This window comes from Macaca nemestrina, chromosome 5, assembly GCF_043159975.1.
Source record: "Macaca nemestrina isolate mMacNem1 chromosome 5, mMacNem.hap1, whole genome shotgun sequence".
Lineage (NCBI taxonomy): Eukaryota > Metazoa > Chordata > Mammalia > Primates > Cercopithecidae > Macaca > Macaca nemestrina.
The window spans coordinates 122,453,840-122,474,562 of NC_092129.1; the positions used below are offsets into that span (position 1 = coordinate 122,453,840).

Genomic DNA, 20,723 nt, shown 5'->3' on the forward strand with positions numbered 1-20,723 from the left:
TTTAAAAACTATTGGGTTGCACTAGTAGATAACTTTTTTTGACATGATTTTGGACATAATCTGTGTTTGGAGGTAGAGGAAGGCTGCTCCTTAATTTTTAATTCTCCATCAAGGTCTGTGATACATATTGTGGAATTATAGATCATTCTTGACAATTTCTGATATAAAAGTCATATATATATGTGTGTGTATGTGATTGTTTGTGTGCGTGTGTGTGTGTGTGTTGGTAGATAGTGATGGTCCTTGTTTTGAGTTTTTAGAGTGTATTTCCCTTTACAAAATTGTTTCTTTTGATCATAGTGCTATTGTTGTTAATTGAGGTTATCATCAGGAGATCTTTCGCCATTTAAATGGTTTCACTTTACAGGACATCATGTGTGCATACCTTTGTTTTCCATTTTAAATTTCTTTTTAAAATTCAGAGTCCTTCAGACTAAGAACATTAGGCAACACTTGGTATAAGAAAATATGTGATTACTATGGGGATTAGGAGCTATTCCAGGTCTGTTTGACCTCTTTTCTTTATTGCAGGTGATTTGTTCTAATACATCAAAAATTGCTTCTCAGGAGAGACTCTATTCTTTGGTAGGTACCTTTAAAGTTCTTTAATGCCACTGGTCTGAAAGGTAAGACTTTCCAGATATATTTTATTTTTCTGAATATTTAGATCATAATATAATCTTTGTTTAATAATAATATAATAGTAATAATAAGCATAATGTATTGCACACTTACTATGTAGCTAGCACATGATCTCATTTAATTCTTAAAACCTTTCTTTGTGGTAGCATTATTAATTAGAATTAGGTTTGACAGAGAGAGAAATAAATATCCCAAAACAACGGCTTCAGTCAATGGTTTATTTCTCTTTCCTGTTCAAGAAATTCAGGAGTCAGTTCCGGGTTGATATGATACGGTGGCAGAGACTCAATCTCTTTCTGTCTAATACCTCTGGCACGTATAGCTTCCAATTCCAAGGTTACCTCATCCACAGAGGAGACTGTTGGAGTTTCTTTCACCATGTCCATATTCTAGCTGTAGGAAGAAGGAAGGGGAAGTCCTACCCATTTCTTTAAGGACACTTCCCAGAAGTAGCACGTGCCATTGCCACATATATACCAAAACTCAGATGGCCACACCTAGTTGTAAAAGAGACTTTTTTCCCACTCACCTGTGTGTCCTGCTAATAATTAAGATTCTGTAGCTTTGGAAGAAGAGAATGAGTATTAAGAGACAGCCAGCAGTATGCCAAGTTTGAGTGCTCTCATGCCCAACTTACAAATGGAAAAATTGAATCATAAGAAGTAAATGGACTTACTAAGAGCTCGCAGCTGGTAGAGTCAAGATTCAAAGCTAGGTCATTCAAACATCAGAGTTCTCAAGCACTACTTTGAAGTGCTTCTACCATAAAACAGTTGTTTGACTTTATTCATCTCTTCTGCTAAATTAGTCTAAAGAAAACATTTCTGGACTAAGTTGCTAGGTCAATCTATTGAAACAATGAAATCCTTTATTTTACCAAGCATTCTTGGCAAAGGGCACAGTACTGGTATAAACTTGTGCAATGAAGCCTTTACTTTTGCTGACCTTTTGGATAGGTGGATTCACAGAATTTAGTGACAAGTTTAGAAAATTGCCTGGTGTACAGATTAAAGTCTTATTTTCAATCTTCTACTTGTTTAGGGTTGCAACAGGTTTTAACTTCATTAAAATATGCTTTGCTGTTTTATTGATGGTGTAGATTTTCAACAAGGTAATAAAAGGACAAAGTTTTCAATAGAGCCAATAAGAATAAATAAAAAGGAATGATTTACTGTAGGAAAAATCACAGTATATCATGATTATTTTTCTACTAAAAATTTTCAAGGTAAATGATAGCACATCTTGGAACAAATCACACTATGTTACTTCTAAGTTATTTGGAAAGTATTACATTTAGATGATTAACCTGTGATTCTTCAATATCTTACTTGTGTAGAAATCTAAATCATACAACACTAACTAGGCCTCCCTTCCTTTCCCTTTCCTTCCTTCCTTATATTTCACAAAGCTTAATTTGTAATTCTTTTCCTTAGGTTCATTTTTGTTTAGATTGTTCTCTCTTCCTAGCTCACAAGGGTTTTTAATCATTCTCATGCCTGACCAGCTCTTTGCTTTCTAGCACCAAGGGAGAAAATGAGAATATGAATGAATAAATCAATAAAAAAGTAAATACCATGCTTTATACATGTCAACTCAAGATTGCTATGTTGCTTACAATTTTCAACATTTTAAATAACTTCTGTAAATTTATCAATACTTTTTGGAGGCTGGGCGGGGTGGCTCACACCTGTAATCTCCACACTTTGGGAGGCTGAGGCGGGCGGATCACCTGAGGTCAGATTGAGACCAACATGGTGAAACTCTCTCTCTACTAAAAATACAAAATTAGTTGGACATGGTGGCAGGTGCCTGTAATCCCAGCTACGTGGGAAGCTGAGGCAGGAGAATTGCTTGAGCCTGGGAGGCGGAGGTTGCAGTGAGCTGAGATCTCGCCATTGCACACTAGCCTGGGGGACAGAGCGAAACTGTCTCAAAAAAAAAAAAAAAAAACTTTTTATAAAGGTGATTAAGATAAATGATATATATATCAGTTGCTCAAGCCAGGCATGGTGATGCTTGCCTCTAGTCCCAGCTACTTGGGAGACTGAGGCAGGAGGATGGTTTGAGGCCAGGAGTTCAAGGTTGCAGTAAGCTATGATCATGCTACTGTACTCCAGCCTTGGTGACAGAGTAATACCCTGTCTCAAAAAACAAACAAGCAAGGCTGGGCACAGTGGCTCATGCCGGTAATCCTAGCACTCTGGGAGGTCAAGGCAGGAGGAATCCTTTCATCCAGGAGTTTGAGACCAGCCTGGGGAACATGTTGAGACCCTGTCACTACTTAAAATTAAAAAAAAAATTAACTTGGTGTGGTGACTCGTGCCTGGGGTCCCAACTACTAAGAAGGCTGAAGTGGGAGGATCACTAGAGGCCAGGAGATTGAGGCTGCAGTGAGCTGTGATTGCACCACTGTACTCTAGGCGACTGAGTAAGACCCTGCCTCCAAACAAACAAACAAACAGAAGGCAGTTGTTCAACAGAAGTTCTTCACTTAACAAACCACAACAACACTGGGGACATAGAGTGGTTAATGACAAGGTTTAATGATTTGAGAGTTTGCTTAGATGTCAATAGACATTTTCATTGCTGTGACAACTTACAGAAAAGTCACTTTCAAGTGAAAAAATATATGATAAAACATCAAAGGGGGGCAGGTGCGGTGACTCACGACTGTAATTCCAGCACTTTGGGAGGCTGAGGTGGGCTGATCACTTCAGGCTGGGAGTTCGAGACCAGCCTGACCAACATGGTGAAACCCCATCTCTACTAAAAATACAAAAACTAACTGGGCATGGTGGTGCATGCCTGTAATCCCAGCTACTCAGGGATCTGAGGCAGGAGGATCTCTTGAACCCGGGAGGCAGAGGTTGCAGTGAGCTGAGATTGTGCCACTGCACTCCAGCCTGGGTGACCAAGTGAGACTGTGTCTCAAAAAAAAAAGAAAAGTCAAAGGGAAAGGGAACAGTGATCACAGAACAGATCAAAGGTCAGAGCACAGCAGAGATTTCTACTTATTTGTAGTGTGCCTTTGGTTCTTTTGGTTCTTTGCAAACATTGAGCAAGAACAGGACCAGGGACCAAATGATGTGGGGAGAAGAACACAGATGATTAGTCTTTAACAGATTTTTCACTAATTATTTTATTCACTAATTATTTTATATTATTCATTTGTATTTATACAAGTAATATCTTAATACATATTCCTTATGAAAAATTCTAAAGCCCCATTGGAATAGAGGCAAAATGTCCATTTTTCAGTGGTCTTTTTTTTGAGACAAAGTCTCGCTCTGTCGCCCAGGCTGGAGTGCAATGGTGGGATCTCGGCTCACTGAAACCTCCACTTCCTGGGTTTGAGCAATTCTCCTGCATCACCCTCCCGGAGCAGCTGGGATTACAGGCACCTGCCACCACACCCAACTAATTTTTGTATTTTTAGTAGAGATGGGGTTTCACTATCTTGGTCAGGCTGGTCTCCAATTCCTGGCCTCAGGTGATCCACCTGCCTCGGCCTCCCAAAGTGCTGGGATTACAGGTGTGAACCACCACACTCAGCAAATTGCTTTTCTAGTTGAATGTGCAAAAGCAACATTAAGAACCACTACAACTGCCTCATACATAATTTTAAAACTAGAGTATGAAAAGTACTCCTAATTTATTATTACCTTCCCATGAAGTGGCCAGAGAATTCCAGAAAGAGGGGACAATGGAAAACATTGTAATTGGGTAACCATTATCCATATCTCCCCTTATTGAAAAAAAAATCCCCATTTTATCTGGGGCAGCAGTGTGTGCAGCTCCATAACACTTTGTTGGATAATTACTTTCCCAGATTCCTTTGCTTTTGAGGAGACCAGTGTGGCACACAATCCTGCCAATGAGACTTCATGGTAATCTGCATAGGAGGCTTCTGGGGGTTTTAAAATCTTTGCAAAAGGGATGAGAATAAGAAAAAAATGTCCTTTTCCATTTCTTTCTGGTTTGAAAGTAGATGAGGTATTTAGTGCTATGGCAGCTATGGAACAATGAGGTGAAAAGAATAAAGACAAAAGTCAGCATGCTAAGGACACAGAGGAGAAAGAACTTGAACCCTTGGTTATATTTCAGAGGAGCTGGACTAGGGATTGCCTCCCTCTAAATTTCTCTAGGTAAACACCAAATATCCCTATGGTTTGGCTACTTTTAATTTCCTATTCTGTCAGTTGCTGCTGAAAGCGTTCCCAATACAAATACCTATCTGTCTTGTTCTCTGTTTTAGTACTGAGAACTGTGCCCAACGTGTAGTAAGTGGTCAAAGAATGTTTGCTGAAAGAATAGAGTGAGTGGATTTTAGATCAGATTCTAAGCATCATACCGGAACTTGTGGGTAGTAAAGTTGTTCTATTTATTTTACATTGAATTTTTAGTTTGAATATAATTTCCTTGAAACTATTTACCTTACACTGCTTTTTTCACACTAACAAACTCTCAGATTTGTTTATCCTTCCACATGTTATCTGAGGGAAGATAGACCCCTTTGCAGTCTCAGAAAAGCCTATCTTAATTGGTCTAGGCTAATCATGGTAGTCTCATACCCTTTGCACAACAAATGACTTATGCCTGGGTATGAGAGGCAACTGTGGCCAATGGGGCTAATTCTGTGGGAACTTAGGAAAAATATTCCCTATCAAATAGAAAGTGCTACATGGAAGATAATGATTCTAGGTCTTCACGTGGTGTCAAGATATGCAGCAGCCACTTTGCAGCAATGAAGGATAAGGCTTGAGGACTAAGCCACCATGCAAAGAATGAGAGCATGAGGCTGGCGCCATGGCTCATGCCTGTAATCCCAGCACTTTGGGAGGCCAAGGCAGATGGATCACTTAAGGTCAGGAGTTCCCGACCAGCCTGGTCAACATGGCGAAACCCTATAAAAATACAAAAATTAGCTGGGAGCTGTGGCGCATGCCTGTAATCCCAGTTACTCAGGAGGCTGAGGCAGGAGATCGCTTGAACCTGGGAGGTGGAGGTTGCAGTGAGCCAAGATCACACTAGAGCACTCCAGCCTGGGCAACAGAGTAAGACTTTGTCTCAAAAATAAAAGAAAAAGAAAAAAAAGACCATGGAGCAAGGGAAAGAACTTGAGTCCTTAATGATGACTGAGCCAATCCAGGAGCAGAACTACCTCCAGACTTCTTGCCATATAATAAAATAGGTATCCTTACAGTTTCATCACTTTTAATTTTTTCAATCTGCATCTGCTTCCTAGGGAATTATTTTTTTTTAATTACTTGCAGCCAAGAACATCATAAATAGTATGTGGACTTAAACTGTCTTTCAAGTGTGTACACATAAGTAGTAACAAATCCCAATGTGTATTTTTCATCATCTTCAGATTTGGAGAGTCATTTTCTCAGTAAGAAGCATAAGAAAAATTACATAGTAAAAATATTTTCCAATTTTGATTCTGAGGGATAATTCAAAACCGTAGAATAATAAGCTCTGTTTCAGAAAAAATTTTAATACTTTAGATTTGGGGGTCTATAATCTGAAACATCTAGGTAAACTACAAACTGGCAAAATTTAAAACATGCCCAGATAATGATTTCAAATTCTCAAAGCTACTTTTTAAGAATTCACTTGAGGCTGGGTGCGGTGGCTCACGCCTGTAATCCCAGCATGTTGAGGGCCAAGGCGGGTGGATCACCTGAGGTCAGGAGTTCAAGACCACCCTGACCAACATGGCGAAACTCCGTCTCTACTAAAAGTACGAAAATTAACTGGGTGTAATCCCAGCTACGCAGGAGGCTGAGGCAGAAGAATCGCTTGAACCCGGGAGATGGAGGTTTCAGTGAGCTGAGATTGCACCACTGCACTTCAGCCTGGGCTACAAGAGTAAAACTCCATCTCAAAAAAAAAAAAAAAAAAAAAAAAAAAAAGCTATTTGCTTGCATAAGCTTGACCTGGAGTAGGGATCAGGATTTCTAGGGCTTCCTTTGGGCTCATCCTATAGATATAGCATGTGGTAGGAAGGGGTGGGAATGTAGAACCAGGCACTTGTGTTAACTGCCCCTGATTGTTTCTCTTAGATTAATAGGTGCCATGAGCACAGCACCACTGATTTCCTTATTCGACTGAGCACATTTTATTGCCATCATTAGCTTATCTGTCTAGCTGTTCCTCTATATAATTTGCATCTTGACCTGCTGTGGTGGCTCATGCCTGTAATCCCAGCACTTTGAGAGGCCGAGACGGGATGATCACCTGAGGTCGAGAGTTCAGGACCAGCCCTGGTCAACATAGAGAAACCTTGTCTCTACTAAAAATACAAAAATTAGCCAGGCATGGTGACATGCACCTATAGTCCCAGCTACTCAGGAGGCTGAGGCAGGAGCATCACTTGAACCCAGGAGGCAGAGGTTACAGTGAGCCAAGATTGTGTCACTGCACTCCAGCCTGGGTGACAGAGTGAGACTCTGTCTCAAAAAAAAAAAAAAAAAAAAAAAAAAATTCGCTTCTTGAGGGAAGAGAACATGTTTTGCTTATTTCTATATTCCTGACAATGAAGATGGTACCTGGCACATAGTAGGTACTGAATGAAAGTGGGGAGAGGAGATTTTCTCTGGGGAAGCAGAATAAGGGGAAAATCTAAATATTGAATATTGAAGAGTTATGACTTGAAGTGTTTAAAAAACTAAAAAAAAAAAAAGTAGTCAAAGCATAGAAAGATTAAGTGGTAACTAGAACTTACGAGGGTTAACTTAACTTTTATGATTTTTTTTCCTTCTGCCTGGGAAAGCACCTTTGGGATCATGTGGTGTTTGTGCAAATCGCTTGGGTCTACATGGCACAGAGTGGGGCTAAAGTGCAGATGAGGTGGAACTAAGAAAGAGCCTGTCCAAACAAGCATGATTTAGAACAGTTGCCTCATATACTGGAGCACTTTTTTAGTAGTGAAGGTGGCAGCGACATACTTTATGGCAGTCACAAGCTGCCTTTAGTATGTTAAATGAATGAATACAGGCAGCTCTTCTGGAACCTCAAGGATTTGTTGTTGTTTCTTTTTCTCTTTAAAAATTCAAAAATAAACTTACAACAACATTAATTTTAACCGAAGCTTTATTAGATGGTTACATTTACAAATTTACAGTTCATTTGTGATAGTCCTTAATTATAATGATCATGTACTCCTATTTTGAAAAGTCAGTGAAACTTTCTCTAAAGAGCAGGGCTTTCTGTTCTACCTCCATACAAGGCACTATCAGTGTGGGAGGAAGGGCAAAACACTGTGCTAAACCTGGCCCCATCCCAGGTCTGCGAGTAACCCGGGGCCTTGGCCAAGTCAGCTAGCCTATCTACTGTTTAGTTTCTGCATTTGTAAAACAGAGGCATGTGTGAAGACGATCTCTTATGATTTCCCCTAGCTCTAAAATTGTACTGTGATAGCATATTAAACGTCTGTGTTTATAGGAACTGAAACTGGTTAAGGGTTAATATTTACTCTGTAAGCTAGGTTTATCACTTCATCCTTTATAATGAAATTTTCACCTTACACATTATTATATCATACATTTAAGAAACCACGGCAGCTATATAAAATAATACAAAAACTAAAAGGTATAATTAATATTTGATATATTTATTTTAATATCGATTTCTACAAATATACAACATGCACACACCTAATTGGGATTATACTGCATAGACAGCTTTGTATCCTTGATTTCACTGAATTTGGTATTGTGAGCATTTCCCCATCTTATTAAAAAAATCCTTAAAAAATAGTATTTTTGGCCAGGCTTGGTGGCTCAGGCCTGTAATCCCAGCACTTTGAGAGGCCAAGGCATGCGGATCACCTGAGGTCAGGAGTTTGAGACCAGCCTGGCCAACATGGTGAAACCCTGTCTCTACTAAAACTACAAAAATTAGCTGGACGTGGTGGTGTGTGCCTGTAATTCCAGCTACTCAGGAGGCTGAACCTCAAGAATTGCTTGAACCTAGGAGGTGGAGGTTGCAGTGAGCTGAGATCTTGCCACTGTACTCCAGCCTGGGCAACACAGTGAGACTCTGCCTCAAAAAAAAGAAAAATTTGTTTCCTTTATTACAAAATTTTATATTGTTAGATATAGTACGAATACATAAACTATACAAATAATTATTATAAGGTGAACATCTATAACTATGACCTCACTCAGTCACCCCAGAAATACTCTTTTTTTTTTTTTTTTTTTTTTTGAGACAGAGTTTCGCTCTTGTTACCCAGGCTGGAGTGCAATGGCCCGATCTCAGCTCACTACAACCTCCACCTCCCAGGTTCAAGCAATTCTTCTGCCTCAGCCTCCTGAGTAGCTGGGATTACAGGCATGTGCCACCACGCCTGCCTACTTTTTTTGTATTTTTAGTAGAGACAGGATTTCGCCATGTTGGTCAGGCTGGTCTCGAACTCCTAACCTCAAGTGATCCACCTGCCTTGGCCTCCCAAAGTGCTGGGATTACAGGTGTGAGCCACTGTGCCCGGCCAGAAATACTCTTATAACATAACCATCTCCCTCCCTACTGAAGTGAATTGCCTAATGATTTTTAATCATTTATTTTTCTTTATAGTTTTGCTACACTGTGTGCATCCCTATATATTATCATTTAGTGTTTCCTAAGAGTACAATTTTTAATGTATGCTTATTATTCTACTATATATATATATACATTCATACAAGTACAACTTTTTAGATTACTTTATTTTTTGGTGGTTTTAAAAAATTTTATTTTTTGACTAGGTATCTATTTACATAATGCAAAATTTTAAATGTTTAAAAGGAAAGGCAATCAAAAGTCTTACTGCTACTTTGTCCTCCAGCCATCTGGCTATCTCCATAGCCAGTTTTTAGGAAGCTGTTTTTGAGGAAAATGAGCCTAAGAACGGTATTGATATTTTTTCAGCTTTAATGTCCTAAACTAACCTCCTAAGTAGGTACAAAAATGTAATTCTTAGAAAAGCATCCAAAAAGTTGATTTTTCTTTTATATGAAGTTGACATAATTTCTGGAGTAAGATATGTGATTTCACTCTTGAACTAGTTAAATGTGTACCATTGATTAGTTACCATGGATTGGTTGTGAAATAACCAAAGAAGGAAAATTAGGATCCAACTAGGTATAAATAGTGCAGTGGTATTTTACTTTGCTTAACTATGGAGCTGAGAGACCCAAGTTACTTTTTTTGTCTCTTGGGCATGATGGAAAACTCAACAGTTTCTTATGTTTTTGCTCTAGTAGATCAATAATGTCATGAAGATAACATGTTATACAAAAATGCATAATTCAGTTTGCATTAATGACAGAACTACCATTAACCTGTCTGGACAGTATACCATTTTTATGAATCAGGGTTCTTTGGCTGTAAGAAACAAAAACAAGCTCTGTTTAACCTAAATAAAGGGAATTTACTGGGAGAATTTGGGTACTCATTGTTTGGCAGAAAGGATGAAGAATCAGGCTTTGAAATGAACAGAGCCAATACCACTTACGAGGTCCAGGAACTGCTGATGACAAGAATGAGCTCATATGAAAACTGGCTTTGGATATTTTACTAGATTCTAATAGAAACTGTGTTCCTGATCATGGAACACCAGGTGACTATGCAACTAGATCTACTCACTAGGATATTATCAGATACAGTAAGTGATAAGTTTGGATGAATGGATGTATTTATGATAGAAATGAAACATTTACATCCAACTTGACCATATTCAAAAGGCATGAATGAATTATATGCATATGTATCTCAAACTTTCAGGTCATCTGTCTCTGTTGCACCAATAACCCTCCCTTAACTCACATGTGGGCCTCATGAAGGGAGGGGAGTAAGTGACCCCCTCTGACTAAGTGATGGAATAAGAAATAACTTGGCTAGGTTACCCATGAATTCTCACAGTACATTAGCGATAGTGGAAAGTAAATTTCCACCACATTATAGCTCCACTCAAAGACAGAGGGACAGTTGTGAAAAGAAATCTTCTCTCCAGGCAGGCAGTGTTATTAGTCCAGACTTATGCCACCTGCGATGATCTCTTAGAAGTCCCCCTAGCTAATCCTGACCTTAACCTATATACCGAAGGAAGTTCATTTGTGGAGAATGGATACGAAGGGCAGGTTATGCCATAGTTAGTGATGTAACCGTACTTGAAAGTAAGCCTCTTCCCCCAGGAACCAGTACCCAGTTAGAACTAGTGGCACTTACCCGAGCTTTAGAACTGGGAAAGGGAAAAAGAATAAATGTGTATATAAATAGCAAGTACGCTTATCTAATCCTACATGCCTGTGCTGCAATATGGAAAGAAAGGGAGTTCCTAGCCTCTGGGGAGACCCCCATTAAATACCACAAGGAAATTATGGAGTTATTGCATGCGGTGCAAAAACCCAAGGAGGTGGCAGTCTTACACTGCCAAAGTCATCAGAAACGTGAAGGAGAAAAGGCAGAAGGAAACTGCCGGGCAGATGCTGAGGCCAAAATTGCTGCCAGGCGGAACCCTCCATTAGCAATACTTACGGAAGGACCCTTGGTATGGAACAACTCCCTCCAAGAGATTAAGCCCCAGTATTCCCTGACTGAAATAGAATGGGGACTTCCACGGGGGCATAGTTTTCTCCCCTTGGGGTGGTTTAATGACAGAAGAAGGAAAGAGAGAAAGAGACAGAAAGTCAGGGAGAGAGAGAGAGAGAGGAAGCAACAGAGAGACAAAGCAAAGAAGTCAAAGAGAAAAAGAGATGGAAGTAGTAAAGAAAAAACAGTGTACCCTATTCCTTTAAAAGTCAGGGTAAAGTTCTGTCTACCCAGCCAAAGTGTATTCTTCTTATGTGGAACGTCAACCTGTATCTGCCTCCCCACTAACTGGACCCGCACCTGCACCTTAGTCTTTAACATTGCCCCAGGAAATTAGACCCTATCAGTACCCCTCAAAGCTCAAGTCTGTCAGTGCAGAGCCATACAACTAATACCCCTACTTATAGGGTTAGGAATGGCTACTGCTACAGGAACCGGAATAGCCAGTTTAGCTACTTCATTATCCTACTACCACACACTCTCAAAGGAATTCTCAGACAGTTTGCAAGAAATAATGAAATCTATCCTTACTCTACAATCCCAAATAGACTCTTTAGCAGCAGTGACTCTCCAAAACTGCCGAGGCCTAGACGTCCTCACTGTTGAGAAAGGAGGACTCTGTGCCTTCTTAGGGGAAGAGTGGTGTTTTTATGCTAACCAGTCAGGGATAGTAGGAGATGCCGCCTGGCATTTACAGGAAAAGGCTTCTGAAATCAGACAATGCCTTTTAAACTCTTATACAAACCTCTGGAGTTGGGCAACATGGCTTCTCCCCTTTCTAGTTCCCGTGGCAGCCATCTTGCTGCTACTCACCTTTGGGCCCTGTATCTTTAACCTTCTTGTCAAATTTGTTTCCTCTAGAATCAAGGCCATCAAGCTACAGATGGTCTTACAAGTGGAACCCCAAATGAGCTCAACTAACAACTTCTACCGAGGACCCCTGGACCGACCTGCTGGCACTTTCCGTGGCCTAGAGAGCTCCCTTCTGGAGGACACTACAACTGCAGGGCACTTCATCGCCCCTATCCAGCAGGAAGTAGCTAGAGCAGTCATTGACCAAATTCCCAACAGCAGTTGGGGTGTCCTGTTTAGAGAGGGGATTGAGAGGTGACAACATGCTAGCAGCCCTCCCTCTGGGCACCTCCTCGGCCTCAGCATCCACTCTGGCAGCACTTGAGGAGTCCTTCAGCCCGCCACTGGACTGTGAGAGCCCCTCTCTGAGCCAGCAGCTGTGGAGGGGGCGCCGGGTCCCCCAGCACCTCCGGCCTGCCTGCCCTGCCCTCGAATTCTCACCCCGCCTCAGTCGCCTCCCCTGCAGGGAAGGGTTTGGAACCTCCAGCCCCCACCCCACCATGGGCTCCCACGTGACCTGAGCTATGCGCCCTGCCCCCTGCTCCGTGGCGCCGGGTCCCATGGACTGCCCAAGGGCTGAGGAGTGCAGGTGCGCAGCTCAGGACTGGCAGGCAGTTCCACCTGCGGCCCTGGCGTGGGATCTGCTAGGCAACACCAGCTGGACTCCTGAGTCAGATGGGGACTTGGATAACTTTTATATCTAGCGGGAGGATTGCATATGCAACAATCAGCACTCTGTATCTTGCTAATCTGGGGGGGACTTGGAGAACTTTTATGTCTAGCTAAAGGATTGTAGATGCACCAATCAGCACTCTGTGTCTAGCTCAAAGTTTGTAAACTCACCAATCAGTACTCTGTGTCTAGTTAATCTAGTGGGGACTTGGAGAACTTTTATGTCTAGCTAGAGGATTGTAAATACACCAATCAGCAACCTGTGTCTAGCTCAAGGTTTGTAAACTCACCAATCAGTGCTCTGTGTTTAGCTAATCTAGTGGAGACTTGGAGAACTTTTATGTCGAGCTAGAGGATTGTAAATACACCAATCAGAGCTCTGTGTCTAGCCCAGGAATTGTAAATGCACCAACCGGCACTCTGTCAAAATGGACCAATCAGCTCTCTGTAAAATGGACCAATCAGCAGGATGTGGGTGGGGTCAGATAAGGGAATAAAAGCAGGCTGCCTGGTGGCAACCCACTGGAGTCCCCTTCACACTGTGGAAGTTTTGTTCCTTCACTCTTTGTGATTAATCTTGCTGCCGTTCACTCTTTGGATCTGTACTGCCTTTATGAGCTGTGATACTCACCGTGAAGGTCTGTAGCTTCACTCCTGAGGCCAGAGAGACCATAAACCCACTGGGAGGAATGAACTCAGGATGGGAGGAACCAACAACTCCAGATGCACCACCTTAGGAGCTGTGACACTCACTGTGAAGGTCTGCAGCTTCACTCCTAAAGCCAGTGAGACCACGAACCCCCCAGAAGGGGGAAACTCCAAACACGTCTGAACATCAGAAGGAACAAATCCAGACACACCATCTCTAAGAACTGTAATTCGCATCGCAAGGGTCTGTGGCTTCATTCTTGAAGTCAGTGAGACCAAGAACCCACCAATTCTGGACACATTATGAGTAGGGCGAATGATCATTCACTTGGTATGGAGAGAGAAATGTACTTTGTATAGATATATGGGGACCGTGGGGAAGGTGGGAATGTCTTGGCTGGTTTGTCAGGGGTAAGGCATCCTGGTATTGGGTCTCCCGTCTTCCCTTCCTCACTCTTCTACTCCCTAACTCCTGCTTCCCTGGGATTGCAGGGATACTAGTAAGATAGTGTCATGTGAACTTTTGTCTCAGGCTGTTTTGAGGAAAATCAACTTCTCTGAGATGTTCTGTGAGATATTTGTGGGCAAATAAGACTCCCTGACCAAATTACACATGCTCCACCAGAGCAAAGATATATGTTCAGTGGTAGCTCAAGCTGTTTTTATGACCATTTTTCTTATTTTGGAAAGAAAATGAAGTGAAGCTTGTTCAATTTAGTTTTGATAACTTTCAAGTATGCCCTGTCTCTTAAAATCTACTAGGTTAACCATTTATAAAATAACTGGGTTAGCAATCAGAGATAGCAACTGATTTGTGAACAGACTGAATAAGAAAACTGTGTCATCAACAAAACAGGAAGAGCTGGGCGCGGTGGCTCACGCCTGTGATCCCGGCTCTTTGGGAGACCGAGGAGGGTGGATCACGAGGTCAGGAGTTCAAGACCAGCCTGGCCAACATAGTGAAACCCTGTGTCTACTAAAAACACAAAAAATTAGGTGGGCGTGGTGGTGGCTACCTGTAATCCCAGCTACTTGGGAGGATGAGGCAGGAGAATCACTTGAACCTGGGAGGTGGAGTTTGCAGGGAGCCGAGATCCCACCATTACACTCCAGCCTGGGTGACAGTGCAAGACTTTATCTCAAAAACAACAACAACGAAAGAAAACAAGAAGAACCTATCTCATCTCCTTTCCTTGAGAAAAATCAGTATGTAATCAAAATTTTTATTTTCTTTAAAACTACCCAAAAGGTTGAATTTGACTTTTTCTCGATACTATCCACTGTCAGTCAAAAACCTAAGCAAATAATGTAAATAACTTTCAAAGTATTTCTTCCACTCTACTCTTTGATGAGTCTAAAGTTAAACAACTAGAAACTGCCTCCCTCAGTTTAGCATTTGGCACATCTCATTTTAAGGACTTTCAAGATACCCTGTGTCCATTACAAATAAAAAATGGCGTCCACGTGCGGTGGCTCACACCTGTAATCCCAGCAGTTTGGGAGGCCGAGGTGGACGGATCACTAAGTCAGGAGTTTGATACCAGCCTGGCCAATATGGTGAAACCCCGTCTCTACTAAAAATACAAAAATTAGCCGGGAATGGTGGTGTACACCTGTAGTCCTAGCTACTCGGGAGGCTGAGGCAGAAGAATTGCTTGAACCCGGGAGGCGGAGGTTGCAGTGAGCCAACACTGTGCCATTGCACTCTGGCATGCGTGACAGAGCGAAACAAAAAACAAAATGAACAAAACAAAAAAAGAATGGCAGAATTTCTTTTTTTCTTTTCTTTTTTTTTTTTTTTTTGAGACAGAGTCTTGCTCTGTCGTGCTCTCGGCTCACTGCAACCTCCACCTCCTGGGTTCAAGCGATTTTCCTGCCTCAGCCTCCCGAGTAGATGGTACTACAGGTATGTACCACCACACCTGGCTAATTTTTGTATTGTTAGTAGAGACAGGGTCTCACCGTGTTGACTAGGCTGGTCTTGAACTCCTGACCTTAAGGTGATCGACCCACCTTGGCCTCCCAAAGTGCTGGGATTACAGGCATAAGACACCATGCCCTCCTTACTTTAGAATTTCTTTTTTTTTTTTTTTTTGAGACGGAGTCTGGCTCTGTCACCCAGGCTGGAATGCAGTGGCCGGATCTCAGCTCACTGCAAGCTCCGCCTTCCGGGTTTACACCATTCTCCTGCCTCAGCCTCCCGAGTAGCTGGGACTACAGGCGCCCACCACCTTGCCCGGCTAGTTTTTTTTTTTTTTGTATTTTTTAGTAGAGACGGGGTTTCACCGTGTTAGCCAGGATGGTCTCGATCTCCTGACCTCGTGATCTGCCCGTCTCGGCCTCCCAAAGTGCTGGGATTACAGGCTTGAGCCACCGCGCCCGGCCCTTAGAATTTCTTAACTAAAGAGATGAGGAAAAGCATATCATTCCTCAGCCTCACTTTATAATGCTTCATAGAAAATGGGCGTGGATGAGGAGATATCAATAATGTTTAAAAAAAAAAAAAAAAAAAAAACCAACCCGCAAGTTACTAACAGGAATGAGGAAGCAGAGAGAAGGTAAAAATGTAGGATGAGGTGGGCTTTCTGGCCAGCACAGGACAATAAAGAAGAAAAGGAATGCCATGGTCATGGTGATAACCTCACCAGTTCCCAGTGTAGATGAGAAATGAAGCATAGCTGATCTAATAATTTTAGGTGACACCATCCATGCCTTTCACTATGACTCAAAAGCATGTGTGACAAACCACTTCCTCATCAGGCCAGCTGATGGTGTTGTCACTCAGAAATGGGGAGAAAATTCTTAAAGAACCATTCAGAGCTTTTCGCTACTCTGAACTTTTAGCTTGAATAAAATCCACTTAGTCCTTTCTGTATTTCAGTGACTGCAATTATCAAACGTTGATAATGAGCTTCTTGGGTTTTCAGAATGGTCACAAAAAATTACTTTCGGCTGAGTGTGGTGACTCACATCTATAATTCCAGCACTTTGGGACACCGAGGTGGGTGGATCACTTGAGGCCAGGAATTTGAGACCAGCCTCAGCAACATGGCGAAATCCTGTCTCTACTAAAAATTCAAAAAATTAGACGGGCATGGTGGTACATGCCTGTAATCCCAGCTACTTGGGAGGCTGAGGCACAAGAATCGCTTGAACTTGGGAGGAAGAGGCTGCAGTGAGCCGAGATCGCCACTGTACTCCAGCCTGAGTGACAAGAGCGAAACCCCATTTCAAAAAAAAAAAAAAAAAAAAAAAAATTTTTATTAAACCATGGGTTGAAAATAGGTGAGGTATTTATTAAAAAAATGGTTAAGGATGGTATATTGAGCAACTTTAATGTGTGACTGTTCAGCATTCATTTCTCTTTCCTAATAACACCACATTTCTTTTAAAGGGAATTATAATTTTTTTATTACTGTTGTTACTATTTGCATATATATTTATATATATTTGTTATTGTTTTTTGTTGTTTTGGTTTTTTTTTGAGACAGGGTCTCACTCTGGTTGCCCAGGCTGGAGTGCAGTGGGGCGATCTCGGCTCACTGCAGCCTTGACCCCTCAGGCTCTGGTGATTCTCCCACCTTAACCTCTTGAGTAGCTGAGACTAGAAGCAGGTGCCACTGTCCTCAGCTAATATTTTGTATTTTTAGTAGAGGCGGGGTTTCACCATACTGCCCAGGCTGGTCTCAAACTCCAGAGCTCAAGCAATCCACTGGCCTCGGCCTCCCAGAGTGCTGGGATTACAGGCATGAGCCACTGTGCCTGGCCTTGTTACCATTTTGGATTCAGCCTGGTGGACTTTTACTCAGCAGCCTTATACTTTCTTAGCCAAAGTTTGAGTATATGGTTGAAACCAGGCCAATCAGACACCTACTCTCTGGAATTAAAATCTTGGGTAGAGGATTAAAGAGAGGATTAACCTATTCCAGGGGTGAGTCCTGGATTTTGCCAACGTGAGGCCATTCTTGTCATCCCCAGATCCTTGACCACTGCGAATACCTTGAATCAGCACATTTCAAAGTCTGGTTCTCTAGTCTTACTTCCAGGCGATGAAGTCTGATATATTTCATTAAGTTTCCTTTCCATAAATGAACTAGGGCCTCTTTCTGTTGTCTGTATCTATAGAACTCTGACTCATTCATAAGTTATGCCTTACAAATTAGGCAGTTTAAGGAAAAATGCACTTTATAGCTACAAGGTAAACAGTATGAGACCATAGCTATTAGTAATGTTATAGTTGATTATTTAAACATTTTTTTAAAGCCTGCAGAAAAAAATGTACTCATGATGAATACAACAATTTTATAGAGAAGAAAAATGGAGACTGGAAAAAAGAAGATAACACTGAGCAAAAAAATTAGAAAATATATTTTTGAGAATTTTCTTATGGCAAAAATATAAATAAGGTGGCAGGTATTTTTAAAAAATCTAACATTGATTGATTAATTAATTCATGGATTCTTACCGACGAGAGTAGAGCATACATCTTCTTCTAGTTGGAATTATTTTCTAATTACTACTTGCTCCTCAGTATTCAGATCTCACAGTACTTTTCTGGCTAAGTCTGTATTATTGCATGCAGAGGAATGAAATTTCAAAGTTACGAAACTTGATTTGACTCGAATCCTCCCAGAAGTGAGAATTGTATAGAGCGCTTAGTCAGATGACATTTAATAGGATCCAAATTTCAGGATTTACTAGTTTTTCTCTTTTAGAAGGTTCAGCAACATTGATGACTTTTGTATGGGAAGACTATCTTGATAAATCATATTAAAGAAAAAGTGAAGGCCTCATTTCTTGTCACTTTCCATCTGTATCATTATCCTGAATGATCATCAGGTATAATCCTCTATCAACAGACTTAATATATGATATTACCTTTCTTTTTAGTGCATTTTTTTGGTGGTAAAAATGAAGGCTCATTTTTTTCCCTGCCGTTTTTTCCCTGTTCATTCTCACAGAAATTATGTAAGATAGAATGAGTCATGGTATATCAGGTATCATAACCTTTATTACAGAAGCACTTTGAGAATTATTGACCTAGCAGGTAAGCAGTTGGCATAAGGAAAAAACTGAATGGAGTATGATGTGGCGATTATCCTAGACTTCACCCTCTGCTTTTTCTCAGAAGAGCCAACACTTCTCTAATAGATAGTTAACACAATCTAAGGAGAAAAGGTTCTGAAGTATTTCCAAAGTATTTCCTCTTATCTTGAGGTGGTTAAGGCTCCGTCTGAATCTGATGTCTGTGTGATCATGAGTTTGCAACCCAAACTGTACTCATCATAGAAAACTTACAGTAGGCTAGGCACAGGGACTCATGTCTGTAATCCCAACACTTTGGGAGGCCAAAGTGGGAAAATCACTTGAGCTCAGGAGTTCAAGACTAGCCGGGCAACACAGCAAGGCCCTGTCTTCTATACAAAATTTAAAAAAAAATTAGCTGGATGTGGTGGTGTGTGCCTATAGTCTCAGCCACTTGGGAGGCTGAGGTGGGAGGATTGTTTGAACTGGGAGGTTGAGGATGCAGTGACCTGTGATCATGCCACTATACTCTAGCCTGGGCAACAGATTGGGACCCATTCTCTATAAAAGAAAGAACATTTACAGTAATGTTCTTTTAGTGATCTAATTCTACATATAGTCCTAGGATCTTCTTAAAAGATCCAAGAACAGCAGGATCTCCCTTAAGAAGCATTTTCTTGAAAAATATCGTCATGTCACTACTTTGTTATATTTGTTAGGAGTGTTTTTAGCTGCAAATAATGGAAAAATCCAACAGTTACTTAAACAACAAGCACTTTTTTCACATTAGACAGCAGCTGGTTTCAGGGCTGTTGTTTAATGACTCTGTAAGTTCATCAAGGATGCAGTTTGTTTTTATTTCTATATTCAGCCCTACATAGCATATTTATTTGTTGCTTTATAGTCTCAAAATAAATGCTGTAGCTCTATGCATCACTTCTATAGTGAAGGCAAGAAAAGGCAAGGGGTAGTGACAATGCCTTCTCCTCTAATTTTTCTTTTCTTTTTTTTTTTTTTTTTTTTTTTGAGACAAAGTTTTGTTCTTGTCACCCAGGCTGGAATACAGTGGTACAGTCTCGGCTCACTGCAACCTCCGCCTCCTGGGTTCAAGCAGTTCTTCTGCCTCAGCCTCCCCAGTAGCTGGGACTACAGGTGTGCACCACTACATCTGGCTAATTTTTTGTATTTTTAATAGAGACGGGGTTTCACCATTTTGGCCAGGGTAGTCTTGAACTCCTGATCTCAGGTGACCCACCTGCCTCGGCCTCCCAAAGTGCTGGGATTATAGGCATGAGCCACTAGGCCCTGTCTCCCTCTCATTTTTTCCTTTTTTAAAAAAGCAAAGCTCTCTCAGACGAAATAACCTGTTAGCCATGTGCAGTGACTCACGCCTGTAATCCTAACACTTTGGGAGGCTGAGGCAGGCCAGATCACTTGGGGTCAGGAGTTCGAGACCAGCCTGGCCAACATGGCAAAATCCCGTCTCTACTAAAAATACAAAAATTAACCAGGCATGGTGGCACGCACCTCTAATCCCAGTTACTCAGTAGGTTGAGGCAGGAGAATCGAGCCCAGGAAGTAGAGGTTGCAGCAAGTCGAGATTGCATCACTGCACTCCAGCCTGGGTGACAGAGTGAGACTCTGTCTCAAAAAAGAAAAAACAAAAAAATAACTAGTTGCCAGGTGTGATGACTCATGCCTATAATCCCAGCATTTTGGGAGGCCGAGGCGGGCGGATCACCTGAGGTAGGGAGTTTGAGACCAGCCTGATCAACATGGAGGAACCCCGTCTCTACTAAAAATACAAAATAGCCGGGCGTGATGGTGCATGCCTGTAATCCCAGCTACTTGGGAGGCTGAGGCAGGAGAATCACTTGAACCCGGGAGGCGGAGGTTGCGGTCAGCTGAGATCGGGCCATTGCACTCCAGCCTGGGCAACAAGAGTGAAACTCAGTCTCAAAATAATAATAATAATAATAATTAAAAATAAAAACAAAATAACCTGTCAGAGGTTACTCAGACATGAAGCAGAGAAGCAAGGATTCTCACCCCAGCTGTCCGCTTCTCCTTCATAACCTCAAGTTTTCAGTAAGTTCTGTTAAATGCTGTAGCTTGGCTTCAGCTCTGCTTTATGAGTTAAGGGAGGGGCCTCTGTTACCACTTATGAGAAAAATTTGGGCAGACAATACTGGCCAGGAGAAGCTTATTAAAGGGAGCTGCGGGGATTGGAGCAGGATGGCTACCTGAGGGGATGATAACAGCAGTGTGTGCTTGAGGAATATGCCTCTTTCAGAGAGAGATGTCTAAGA

General features: G+C 41.6%; 1 long non-coding RNA gene across 1 annotated transcript in view; it reads left to right on the top strand.

The window, feature by feature from the left end:
* The window catches only part of LOC105479511 (uncharacterized), a 58,511-nt gene extending 43,572 nt beyond the window's left edge, over positions 1-14,939 (top strand). The window contains exons 3-4 of the long non-coding RNA XR_985946.3: positions 532-585; positions 12,079-14,939. This is a non-coding gene — a long non-coding RNA (uncharacterized lncRNA). The remainder of the gene's footprint in view (positions 1-531; positions 586-12,078) is intronic.
* Positions 14,940-20,723: the final 5,784 nt, after the last annotated feature.